Here is a 12915-nt window from a genome sequence, read left to right on the forward strand (position 1 = left end):
CAAAACCAAAGTGAAACCTCTTCCCAAGGAGTTTTCTTTTCACCGGAGGAGACGAATAAGGATAATTTAGTATATACATATTGTCTGAGTGTCAGCATGACTGTGGATAGAGAAGTGCCTCAAAGCCAGAAGACCTGAGTTCAAAGTCCTGACTCTGACACATTAATTCTATGACCCAAGGCAAAACACACCCCTTAGCACTCAAAAAACTTTCTAACAGTGTGAGTTACAGAAGAATTGCTTCCGTGGAGGTAGCTTCTTAACCATATCAATAAAATCACAGGTTTCTATCCCTGTCCCACATTGCTACATAGTGACTAGGGAGGAGGTGCACTGCCGGGAGTAGAGGAGAAAATCAGGAAGGGCTTTTTGTAGAAGGTGGTGATTTTAAGAGGCAGAAGTGAGGAGGAAGTGCACTGTGGGCAGAGGGGACAGCTAATGCAAAGGCAACAAGGAGGTGGGAAATGGAGTGTCTTATTTGAGGAACGGTGCATAGGCCTGTATGGCTGAATTGAAGAGTACAAGGAGAAATGTGATTTGTAAGTGAACTTAAAAAGGGAGTCAGGGATAAGATTGTGAAGAGATTTAAGTGTCCAACAAAGAAGTTTATATTTGATGCTTAGTATAGGCAATAGGGGGTCGTGGGAGTTTACTGGACAGAGAGGATGAAACAATCAGACCTACATTTAGGGAAAACCACTTTGGAAGCTGTTTGGAGGATGAATTGGCATGGGGAGAGGCTTGGGGTAAGGAAAGCAAATTTGCTGTTGCAATAGTTCAGGTGAGAGTTGATGAAAGCCTGAACTAGATGGATGGCTGTTAGAGTAGAGCAGAAGCAATGTGAGTACGATATTGTGGCTATAAAAACAACAAACTCTGGCAATTAATTAGATATGTGGTGGGGCATGGGCAGCTATGTGGCACAGTGGATAGAGTGCTGAGGTTGGAAGTCAGGAAGACCTATCTTCCTGAGTTCAAATCCAAACTCAGACACTTAGTAGCTTTATGACCCTGAACAAGTCACTTAACCTGTTTGTCTCAGTTTCCTCATATGTAAAAAGAGCTGGAGAAGGAAATGGCAAACCACTTCCAGTATCTTTGCCAAGAAAACCCAAATGGGTCACAGAGACACTACTGAACATAAAAAACATACCCCCATTCTCTGATAATCTCTAATTTCTCTACTTTTAAAACAATTCTTTGGTTACTACAATTCTGTTTATGGTCCCACTGAGAACTTGGAGTCTTCTGCCCGTTATTGTCTCTTCATCCTTGTTCAATTTTTTTTAAACCCCACTGATGGCCACTCAGGGTCTGAATACTGCCTTTCCCACTGTCCATTTACTCTTGGAACCAGGAGTAACATCACCTTCATGCCAAGGAGAATTTCAGATACTGGCCTCAAGTAATCCTGCTCACATTGTTGGTACAAATAACCTATCATTCAGGTTGTGTGTGTATAAAATAATCTTGATGTAAAATTACAACAGTAGCTATATGAAGAATTCTGAAGTAGAGAGGGACACTCCACAGAGTTCAGAGGACTTTGGGAAATAGGTGGGGCTGGAAGCAGAGTCAGGAATGGGTTTAATCAATCATTGAACCTGTCAGTCATATCTGCTCTTCTAAGGAGCTGATACCTAGAGAGTGTTTCTCAAACAAGGAGCAGGAAGTCCTAGGAAGTGGGGTGGAAGGGAGGGGGGTTAATGTTGAAAAGAGAAACAAAGGGTCACTAATGAGGTACAGACAGACTCCATGGTTCTTAGATGCCTATGAGAGACTCAAACTAGAGAGGAGTTATCCAAGCTTGCCCAAATAGAAGGATTAGCATGCAGTACAAGTTCCAAGCAGGACAGAATCAGAAGTGAGAAAGCAAAATAAATCAAGAAAGCTTAGACTTGTACCAGTGTCCTAAGTGGAACCTGGGTTCCAAGAGACCAAAAGTCCAGCTCCAGTTAGAAGTTTAGGTGGCTTAGCCTATGAAGACCGAACCCTAGTTCTGCTCCTGTCTTAACAGTGCCTTAAAGTTTTCTACTCATGAAATAAGTGCCCCTTGTTCTAGATTCACAGCTGGGTTTACTACTACTCTTTGTCATGGGGTAATAGTGTACCCTATCTCAGCATCTCGGTGGGCCAATAAATAGAGTACTGGACCTGGAGGTAGAAAGACCTGGATTTAAATATGACCTCAGATCCTTACTAGACGTGTGACCTAAGAAGTCATTTGATGTCTGCCTCAGTTTCCCCATAAGTAAAATGGGAATAATAACATCTACCTCCCAGGGTTGTTATGAGGATAAAATAAAATAATATTAGTAAAGTGCTTTGCAAACCTTAAATACTATATAAATGTTGTTATTTTCTTTTTCTTTCTTTCTTTTTTTTTTTTGGTAAGACAATTGGAGTTTAAGTGACTTGCCCAGGGTCACACAGCTAGTGTCAAGTGTCTGAGGCTGGATTTGAACTCAGGTCCTCCTGAATTCAGGTCCAGTGCTCTATCCACTGTACTACCTAGCTGCCCCCAATGTTGTCATTTTCTTTTCTTTCTTTCTTTCTTTCTTTTTTTTTTGGCAGGGCAATGAGGGTTAAGTGACTTGCCCAGGGTCACACAGCTAGTAAGTGTCAAGTGTCTGAGGCTGGATTTGAACTCAGGTCCTCCTGAATCCAGGGCCAGTGCTCTATCCACTGCGCTATCTAGCTGCCCCCCCCATCCCCATTCTTAAATGGGCTTTCCAATTGCCACTTCCTCTTCCTTTCTCTGGAAAACCTTCCCACTTCCAGAAGGAAGCCAGTTGTTCTCTCTGTTTTCAAGATGTTGGCCTTTCCACTAAGTTCCTGTTTTCTGTTTGACAGATACCACCAGCTGTCAGCTAATTTGCAGAACCCAGATGATTGACAGGACAGCAGCCCAGTGGACTGATGAGGTTTTCCCCTGGCTCAATTACCTGCTTCTACAGGTTCTCTCTGATAACTGGAGCACCCTGCCCCCTTCTCCTCTTCAGTGACCCTCCAGAACCCAATCACTGAAGTTTCCATAGTGGTAAAAATACATTACACAGAGAGTAATAATAACAGATAATTTCCACCTCCATGATGAAAAGGGACTACCTAAAGAGACAGCTAGTGAATGTAGTTTCAGATAAAATGACCTAAGAGGAATCAGTGAGTAGGCCCTTCCAATAGCTGTAGAGACAATTGAACAATAAACATTTAATAAGTGCCTAATATGTGCTAGGCACTTTGATAAGCTGTGGGGATTTAAAAAAAAAGAGGCAAAAGACAATCCCTGCCCTCAAGGAACTTATGATCCAATGAGGGAGACAGCATGCAAACAAATATATTCAAAGCAAGTCATATACAGGATAAATAAGAAATAATTAACAGAGGAAAGGTACTGGAATAGAAGGCTTCCAGTAAAAGAAGGGACTTTAGTTGGGACTTAAAGAAGCTAGGAAGGTCAGTAGGTAGAACAGAAGAGGGAGAGTGCTCATAATATGGGGGACAATCAGAGAGATAGTGTCTAGTTCCTGGAACCATCAAAAGTCAGTGTTGCTTACCAAAATGCAAGGGATATGACTGCAAAGTCATGCAAAGTCAGTTAAGTATGGCAGTATTCCCTTGTAATGTTCTTGACTGCTGGTATTATTTTGTTTTCGTCTTTGTATCCTAAGCACCTGGTAGGTAAGCAAAAAATGCTTGCTGAATTAAATTAGAAAAATCTTGGTGGTGGGATTGGGAAGAAGGGACCTGCTTTCTTCAAGCAGTATCTTTCTCTTGTCCCATAGTCCAGCTGGTCTTTGTCCCTAACAGAGAGGGGTTCCCATTCTCCCCTCCCTCAAACATACTCATCTTGGAGCTCCAGGCCTTGGTTCAACAGCTAACAACATTTTTTTGCTACCACCACTGATAATGTCTATCTGGCACCCTGAAAATGCAAAGTGTTATACAAAGTCAGTAAATATCATTAATATTTGTCTGAGGTCCTTTTCACATAGTACTCATATGGAAGGGGACACAGTATCCCAACTTGTCTGCCCTGATTTCTGTAAAATAATTACACCGGCCTTCTAAATTTTACCACTGGGAACTTCAGGGAAACAAAGTGGTATTTAAAGCAACTAACAGAAGGGAAAAATTAAATAATCATAAAAGTCTTCAAGGCAAACCCTGGGGGAGGGGACAGCTAGGTGGCACAGTGGATAAAGCACTGGCCCTGGATTCAGGAGGACCTGAGTTCAAATCCAGACTCAGACACTTGACACTTACTAGCTGTGTGACCCTGCACAAGTCACATAACCCTCATCGCCCACAAAAAAACAAAAAACAAAGCAAACCTTGGTCTTCTTAGCCAAAGAAGAGTGATCTAGGCCAAAGCTTCTTAAACAGTGGGTCACATATGGGGTTGTATAACTGAATGTGGGGTCAGAAAAGAATTTGGCAACAGTAAAAGGCTACATATACCTATTTTTATATACCTATATACCTGGGGTCTCGTAAAAATTTCTCTGGTGAAAAGGGGTTGGTTGTGAGTGGAAAAAGTTTAACAAGCCCTGATCTAGACCAATATTTTTCTTGTGGTTCTAAGAAGCTGCAGGCCTCAGTCCTGACTAGGTTGGATGCGATTTTAAATTCCCAGCCTTCTAGCTTGAGGTAAATTTAGCGTAGCACGATTCTTACATTTCTCAGCCTGTTTAGAACCTGCTTGCCAATCTTGCCTCCAGGTATGAACCTCCTGGCTTTTCTAGCTAGCTCTTATATTCCTGGGGCTTCAGGCAAGTCATCCTTGGAAGACTTGAAAGTCTCATCTCCTTCACCCTTCCTGGGTCCCCGACTCCCATCCCTAGAAATCTTACCCTCACAAACAAAACCCATTCCTCTCTGTCCTAGCTTGTCTAAGGGCAGTTAGATGGCACAGTAGACCCAGTACTGGACTTGGAGTCAGCATGACTTGAGTTAATTTCCTGCCTTAAACACTTATTAGCTATTTTACTTTGGTCAAGTCACTTAGCTTTCTTTAGCCTAATTTTCCTCATATGAAAAATGCCTCCAGGTATATTATCTCCAAGTACATGTGTCCCAGGACTATCGTGTGAGGATCAAATGAGATAACATATATAAAGCACTTTGCAAACCTTAAAGCAAAATATAAATACTAGCAATAATAATTATCATTAAAGTATATTCACCAGCCAAGTATTAGACCTGGTTCTTCCCCCCTCCTTCTGACTTCAGGACCTAGTTCCTCCCTGCTGGCCTTGTGCCTCAGTGACAGTGCCTTTCCCACTGCTAAAACTACCTACAGATGAAATTCTTTCTGTTTTTAACTGACCGCCGTCGTGTCACACCTCCCTCTGAGGGTCTATTTCCTGTCAGAAAAGCCACTGGGACTCCATCTCTCAGCTCATTTCCAAAGGAGAGGTAATAGACAGGTCCTGAACCCAATGACTAATGGCCCAGGTAAACTGCTCCACCCACTTGCCAGGTTCTCTTTGATGACTCATTCCTCAGATGTACTCCCCCCACTTCCCAGGGAGTGGTCCTTTCTGGAATCCAGGTTCACAACAGAACAATACTTTACACACAGTAATAACCGCAGACAATTTCCACCAAAGGTAAGGGAGGGGCTGTTTTTCCATAGTTTCCTAGACAGGACTATGGTGAGAAGTAGAAACTGGAGCCACTTTAGCAGTCCAACACACCTAGGGCCAGACCTGCATTCCCTTAGAGAAATTTGTCTTCCTTAAACTTCTTTCTAGGTTTTTAGATTTTGCTATCTTCTTCCCCTCCCCCTGCCCCTTGTCCCTTCCTTTTTTCCCTTAGGAGTTGCTTAGCAAAGCTGTTCTGGAAAAATACCAACCTTATCTCTGCTGAACAAGGATAAAAAGTGTTTGGACCTCCCTGGGCCAAGAGAGAGAGGATTAGAGCCCCCTAGAGGCTCAGTGTGGTGATGGCAGTGCATATTTGGTGGGCTAATCTTGGGGTGGTAGACCAGGCTGATAGAAAAATGAAAAATTAGGATGAGAATGGGCAACTGTGATTAGGTGCTTCCTATCTGGATCTTTCATTCAAACACCCCTTAACTGACCTTTCTGCCCAACCCTCCCCACTGACCTCTCCTACTGGGTCTCCTACTGTACCCCCATTGACTGTCCCTTGCTGAACCCCATTACAAGTCCTCTCACTAACCCTCCTGCTAACTCCTTTAGGCTTCCCTCTCATTGATTCATTTCTCACTGATCCTCTCTCCCTGACCCTAGCCTCAATCCTCAACTCCCCCACTTTCCCCTCTAATCCTCATAAACAGATTTTCTCACACCCTTTTAATTAATTCACTGACCCCCTCTAATTTCCCTCACTGTTCCCCATTTTAAGTCTTCCTGACTCACCCCTAATTGATCCCCCTCCCCCTTCCTGAGGAGGCAGGACTAACTAGGTAACTTTTAGGAATGCCCCTAACGAATTTCCTCTCTGGTGGTGGTTTCCCTACTGTTTTACTGTTTTATAAAATAGGGGAAGCAGAATGATTCAGTGGAAACATATGAATTCCACTCCCAGCTTTTTTTTTTTTTTAGTGAGACAATTGGGGTTAAGTGACTTGCCCAGGGTCACACAGCTAGTAAGTGTTGTGTCTGAGGCTGGATTTGAACTCAGGTACTCCTGACTCCAGGGGCTATGCTCTATCCACTTCACCACCTAGCTGCCCCTCGCTCCCAGCTGTTCTAATTACTACCTGTGTGACTTAGAACAAGTCACTTAAGTCCCCTGGGCCTCAGTTTCCCCATCTGTAAAATAAGAGAGTTGGACTAGGCCCTAGCTTCTTAAACTGTGGGTCAAGACCCCATATGGGGTTACATAATAATGTGGGGGTCATGGAAAATTTGGCAACAGTAAAAGGTTATGTATAACTTTTATATACCTATATGCCCCACAAAAATTTCTCAGGGGAAAACGGGTCTTGAGTGGAAAAAGTTTAAGGAGCTCTGGACTAGACCTCCAAGATATGACCCTTTGATTCTCTGAACTCACAGAGGTCTCAGACACGTAGGTCAGTAGGTCAGAGAAGCTACTTACCATGCAGGGTCTGGTTCTTCCTCCCTGGGGCTCATGCCTCATTTTGTCTTTTCTTCCCTCTGCTTGGGGCCTGAAGAGCTGGAGCACCCCTTCCCTCAAAGGAGGTCTCTCCAACCCCCTGATAGGATGAGGTTTCAAAGCAAATGAAAATACTAACTTGTTCCACCCCCCCACCCCGACCGCTGCACCAGTATATGCCCCAGCACACTCAATGTTCCCTGAGCCCCTCAATATTCCTGCTCCCCCATGTGTCCTCTACCCTCCACTACTTTTCCGAGTTACCCCATGTGAACCCCTCCTCAGTCTTTTGGGTCCAGACCTTGCCCGTCCTGCCACCTTCTGGCAGGATAAGAAGCCACCACAAGGGGCTGACTATGAAGCTGCTCCAACTTTCCTGAGGCCTGGAGGAAGAGGGGAGTGGGGTGGACTAAGCCAGAAGAGAGTGAAGTGGAGAGGAGGGGAGGGAGCACAAATAGTTGTCCGGGGGCACTCCCTTTTCCTTTTCTCCCCCCCCCCCCGTGAAAATGGTTTCACTTATCTGGAGCCCCTACCCCCAAAGTGGGTCTCCCCTTTTGGGTAGCTGTTACTGAGGGCTTGGGCCCCAACTCATACTGAGAGGGATGGACAGGGAGCTAAAGGGCCGAGGGAGAGTACGGATCCTATAGACAGTCTGCTCCCCGGTTCCCGGCCCCCGGAAGGCTGCGGGCCTTCCTTCGATCCTGCATAATTCTCTCCCCACCCCCACCCCCTTCTCCCGTCCCCTTCTCCTCCAGCTCCTGGCTTCCTGTGGCGCCTGGAGCAGGGCGGGGCCGAGGGCATTCCGGGGGGGCCGTGATCCCTGACGGACGGAGGCCAGAGCTTCGTTGACGCTTAGGGTGGGGGTGGTAACCATGCTATGAGGGGGTGGGGTAGAGATGTCCCAGACCGTGCTGGGTGGCAGGGATTGTGGCCCAGTTATAAGGCGCTCCTTCTATGCAGAATATGCGTATTCAATAAGATTCAAATCCTTTTCACTAAAGGAGGAATTTAGGAGGGGTAGGGAAGACCTCGTTTAATCCCAAAGTTGGTGTAGCTGCTGGCGGGGGGGGGGGGGGGGGGGGGTAGAATTCCGCAGCATCAGTTTCGGCCCTCAATCCCACACCCGGCCCTGATCTCCCCGAAGAGCATCAGAAAGGGAGACAGGAAGATAGAGTCCTTGGGGACCCTCTTTCCAAGAACCTTTGCCCCCCTCCCCCATTGCTCTCCTCTCAGCTCACCAACAGGAGCACTCGTCTTCCTAGTCTTCTCAACTCGCCTTAGCCCTCCTTCCATCCCCCACGTCTGGACCCCCCTCCTCTGGCCAGGCGAACCCCCTTCCCCCACCCTAGTGGCCGGGCGGGCGGGCACGCTCCGCTCCAGAAAGCCAGAATGTGTATTTCTGCAGATGATTAAATCAATGCGCCCTGACAGGACTTGTTGGAACACGCTTCTTTATTTTGCGCAATTCCTTCCCCGCGTCGCGGGCATTTATCACCCGCGCTGCTGTCAGCGGCGAGATTGTGCGGGCGGGGGCGGGGGCGCGCGGGGGCGCTGAGGGGCGCTGAGGGGGCGGGGGCAGGGGCACAGGAGGCGGAGCAGGGGCCGGGAGCAGGGGAGGGGGGCGAGGGTTAGGAGCTCTGGGGTCTAGGGATGTAGGGGGGTCTGAGGGTGGGTGTTGGGGGTGAGAACAGGGAGCTCTAGAGGTCGGGGTCTGTGAACTCAGGCGGAGTTACCGCCGCAAAGGGCGTTGGGGGTTAACAGCTGGGAGTTCTGAGGGTTAGGGCAGATGGGGTGCATGGGCTGGGGCAGAGCAGGGCATTCTAACTGAGAGCTCAAGAGCAGGGGAAGAAAGCTAAGGGGAGGGGCGAATCAGGGGCCCTAGGAGATGGGAGGGGGGATATTGGAGGCCCGAACCCAGGAGTTTTGAGCCCAGCCACCGGACACTTGGACTGAGGATTCCTTCCGGCCCCCCAGCCCCATCAATATTGTACAAATAGAGATAAATAAACAAGGAGGAATCAGACTCCCAAGTCCATCTCCAACCTTTCCAGACTCTACTGGGAATGGAAGGAGGCTGTGTGTGTGTGAAGGCTACAACCTACAAAAACGAAATACTGTGTATATTATACTCTATGTATATGACATCTACACATACACATACACACCGAATGGGGGCGCCCAGAGAGGCAGGGGTCTGCCATACACAAGAGCTTATCCTGCCAATTGGAGATGGTCATCCAGTAACCTTCGGTGACCCTGGGTGGGAATCGTGTCCCTGTAGAGAGAGTGGTTTCGCTGTGTATTCCCCCCTCCTGAGGGAGGGGAATGGCAGGGGGAGAGGAAGAGGGAGTAAGAAGAAGAAAAGGAAGGGATCGAAGAGGAATATGAAGCAGGAGGGGGGAGGAGAAGAAAGGAGGAAGATGAAAAAGAGGAAGAGGAAGGAGGGGAGGAAGGGGAAAGGAGGAAGAGGAGAAAGAGGAAGAGCAGTAGAAGGAGATAGGGAAGGGAGGAGGAAGAAGAGGGGGAGGAAGGGGGGAGGAGGAGGACTAGGAAGAGGACGAGAAGGAAGGGGACCAGGAGGAGAAGGAGGAAGGGGCGGGGGCGGCGCCAGGAGGGAGGCCGGTGACAGGTGCGCTGTACACGGTCTCTCCGAAGCGCCGTAGCCGCCGCGGCTCCGCCCGAGCGTGACTTTACAACTAATCCTGTTTGTAAGTTATTATTTATCTTCAGGAAAGTTTGTCAAACTTGGGCTTTGATTTTTCGCCCTGATTTCCCTCTTGTGGCGCGCTCTCGCACGCGCTCCCATATAATTTATGACTGCCTCTGGTCCTGATGACAGATTATTAAAAGTAGAATTAGTTTTTCGCGCAGAATTTTTCCACTGGGAATTGGGAAGGCAGCGCTCTCCGCGGAAGGTCTCCGGCGAGGTCTCCATTACTAATAGAAGTTTTTTGATGGGGTGAGGAGACTAATGATTTGAATTTACTGTGGCAGCAGTCACGTGGGCTGGAAGGCATCAGCCGAAGAGACAAGAGGTTAACTTTCTCCCTGTGGAGAGGTTTATTGGATTGTTTAGCACCAGAAGGATAATGTTTTTGTCATAGACTGCTGGTGCCGCGCGCGCTGCAGAGCTGTGGCCGCCAGCGCCGGGGAAAGGGAGGGGGAGGGGAAGGGGGGGGGGAGAAGGGGAGAGGGACTGGGGGAGGGAGGAAGAGAAGGGCTGGGGGAAACGGGAGGGAGGAAATGGGAGAAGGGAAGGAGAAAGGGGACATGAGGGGAGAGAAGCAGAAAGGAAGGGTGATGGGGAGGGAGGAGGCATAGGGAGGGAGGACGGAGGCAAGAGAAAGAGAGAGAGAAAGAGACAGTAAGGGGGAGGGGCCCTGGAGGGGAGGAGGGAGAGAGGGAGAGGAAAAGAGATAGAAAGAGGAGAGAAGGAGGGGGGCAGGGTTGGAGGAAAGGATAAGGGGGAATCTAAGAGAGCAAGAGAAGGGGACTGAGGGGAACAGAAGAGCAGGGAGGGGGTGGGGGAGAGCAAAGGAAGAAGCCCTAAATCCAGTAACCCCGGCCTGGGGCAGGGGCTGGCGGTGGTGCTGTGTGTGTTTGTGTAAATCCGAGGCGGCCCCTTGCAGAGGGCAGCGAACGCAGGAGGGAGGGCCCAGGCGGGCGGATCGTGCCCGGGGCTGGGCAGGGGCCGCGGGGCCGGGCCGGGCCGAGCTGGGCCGGGTCGGCAGAGAGGCCGGCGGGGAGGTGGGGGGTGGGGGACGGACTCGGCGGCGGCGAGTTCACCTGGCCGTCCGCTCGCTCGGAACTTGTACTCCCAGCAGCCTCTACAACATGGGAACCGGAGGGGAGTCGCTGCGCAGCTGAGAGTCTCGGCTTAATCTTATGCACCATTAAGCACTCAGCAGCAAGCCCGTCCTGTTCATATACATCATCCACGCTTAATAAACATAATGATGACATAAGATGTAATTCTAGATGAATTTTCATTTTATAGGGAAATGGAGAATTCCTGTAGAAGGGAAAAAAAGTAAATTATCTGGGAAGTGCAAAATAAATGATGTTGCTCCCAGAGATGAATAGAGGTGTTAGAGAGAGAGAGAGAGAGAGAGAGAGAGAGAGAGAGAGAGAGAGAGAGAGAAGAGAGAGACAGCAGAGAGACACAGAGACACAGAGAGACGCAGAGGCGGGGAGCAGAGCTAGAGAGCCAGCATGTTTGGGGTGAAGGGCTCTGGAGATAGTGAAGGAAGGGGCTCATAGAGACCAGTGGGGCACAGGGTTGGCGGAGGCGGTGCGGGCGCCTATGAGAAGCTTTGCAGGGGGCCGCTCCAGGCCAGGCTCCAGGCTCATCCATACCGGGAAGGATACTGGGTTTCAGAGACACTTAGAAGCGGAAATTGAATCTGATGGGGGGGGTGGGGAGGTCGGAAGGAGGGAATCGAAGCAAGCCGAGTTCCCATGCTTGCTGTGGGGTAGGGGTGGGGGAAGCGGGAGCTCTCACTGATTCGAGTCCTTTTCCCTCCCCCCTCTCCCTTCAAGTTGGGTCATCCACGGGAACTAGGTTTGGCTTAACTAGATGGGGAGTATCTTGGACTGCCCCGCCCCTCAATCCTTGACTCCTCCTCAACCTTCCTTCCCTGAGGGTTCTGTAGGGTATTTGTCTGCAGCGAGTTTGCCTAGCCACCATAAGGCCCTGTGCTGAGAGAGAGACAGACACAGAAAGAGACAGAGACAGAGACAGAGAGACAGAGAATCGGTGTCAGTGAGGGACTAATAAAAGAGGATTAGTGTTGGAAGGTCCATTTAGAGGGATCAATTTGGGGGTCAATGGATGGTTAGCTCGAGGATCAGTGAAGTGGGCTGATGAGAAGCATTGGGGCATCAGTGAAGGAGGATTAGCAAGGTGGTTCATGTGAAGGGGTCAATTTGGGGGTAAGTAGTGAGTAAGATAGTGAAGTGGGAAGAGGGGGGCCAATGAGTATGGGAGTAAAGCTCAGGAAAGATGGAGGGATTACTAAAGGATTCAGAAAGAGGGGGTTCAGTGACTAGGAGTGAGTGGGTAGCCATGGGGGGGGGCTGGTCAGTGGGATATAAGTGAGGGTTTAGAAGGATGGTGTCAGTGAGGAATCGATGTAAAGTGCAAGAGGGAGTGTGTGGAAGGGCAATGTTGCCATGGTAATCTTTCCCCATCTCCCACTACTTGGAGGGTCTGTACTTTGTGGGAAGCATCCCCCCCCCCTTTCCTGCACCCTCACTCAGCATATATCCAGACTACATGAGTCTTCAGAAAAGATCAGAGCATTCAGTTATATTTTCCTCTTTGAGGTTGGGTCCTGCCTTTCTTTCCAAGGCAAAGTTGGGAGGTTGCTATCTCTAGGGGCCAAATTTGAGGGAGAAAGGGAATAACACACCAAGGGGCCTGTTGCAGGGGGACCATGGGCACCCAGGGCACCCTTAAACAGTTTTACCAGGGCTTCCAGAGGTTACTAGAGGGGGGTGACTATACACAGTGTTGAATTCACCACATCACATTTACACAAAGTGTCATACTTACACATTCATTCATGCATTAAACCTTGAGAAGATGCTAAGTGCAGGGCCTAGTGCCATGCAAGATGGCATAGAGGACTAGGAGGAGTAAGGTGGTGACCTTATCCCCAGGAAGCTTACAGTCTATTAGAGAATATGATAAGCACACAGATACTTTAAATGAACATCAGAATGTGATAAGAATATAAGAGGGGCATACCCAATGCTATGATTCTTCCTGGGAAGGAAAAATCAATTCCTAGGATTCAGGGAAGGCTATAGACAAAGTGCCATTTG

General features: G+C 48.6%; 1 long non-coding RNA gene across 1 annotated transcript in view; it reads left to right on the forward strand.

The window, feature by feature from the left end:
• The window catches only part of LOC122738017, a 44692-nt gene extending 41420 nt beyond the window's left edge, over window positions 1-3272 (forward strand). The window contains exon 3 of the long non-coding RNA XR_006354622.1: window positions 2854-3272. This is a non-coding gene — a long non-coding RNA (uncharacterized LOC122738017). The remainder of the gene's footprint in view (window positions 1-2853) is intronic.
• Window positions 3273-12915: the final 9643 nt, after the last annotated feature.

This window comes from Dromiciops gliroides, chromosome 2 (assembly GCF_019393635.1).
Source record: "Dromiciops gliroides isolate mDroGli1 chromosome 2, mDroGli1.pri, whole genome shotgun sequence".
Taxonomy (NCBI): domain Eukaryota; kingdom Metazoa; phylum Chordata; class Mammalia; order Microbiotheria; family Microbiotheriidae; genus Dromiciops; species Dromiciops gliroides.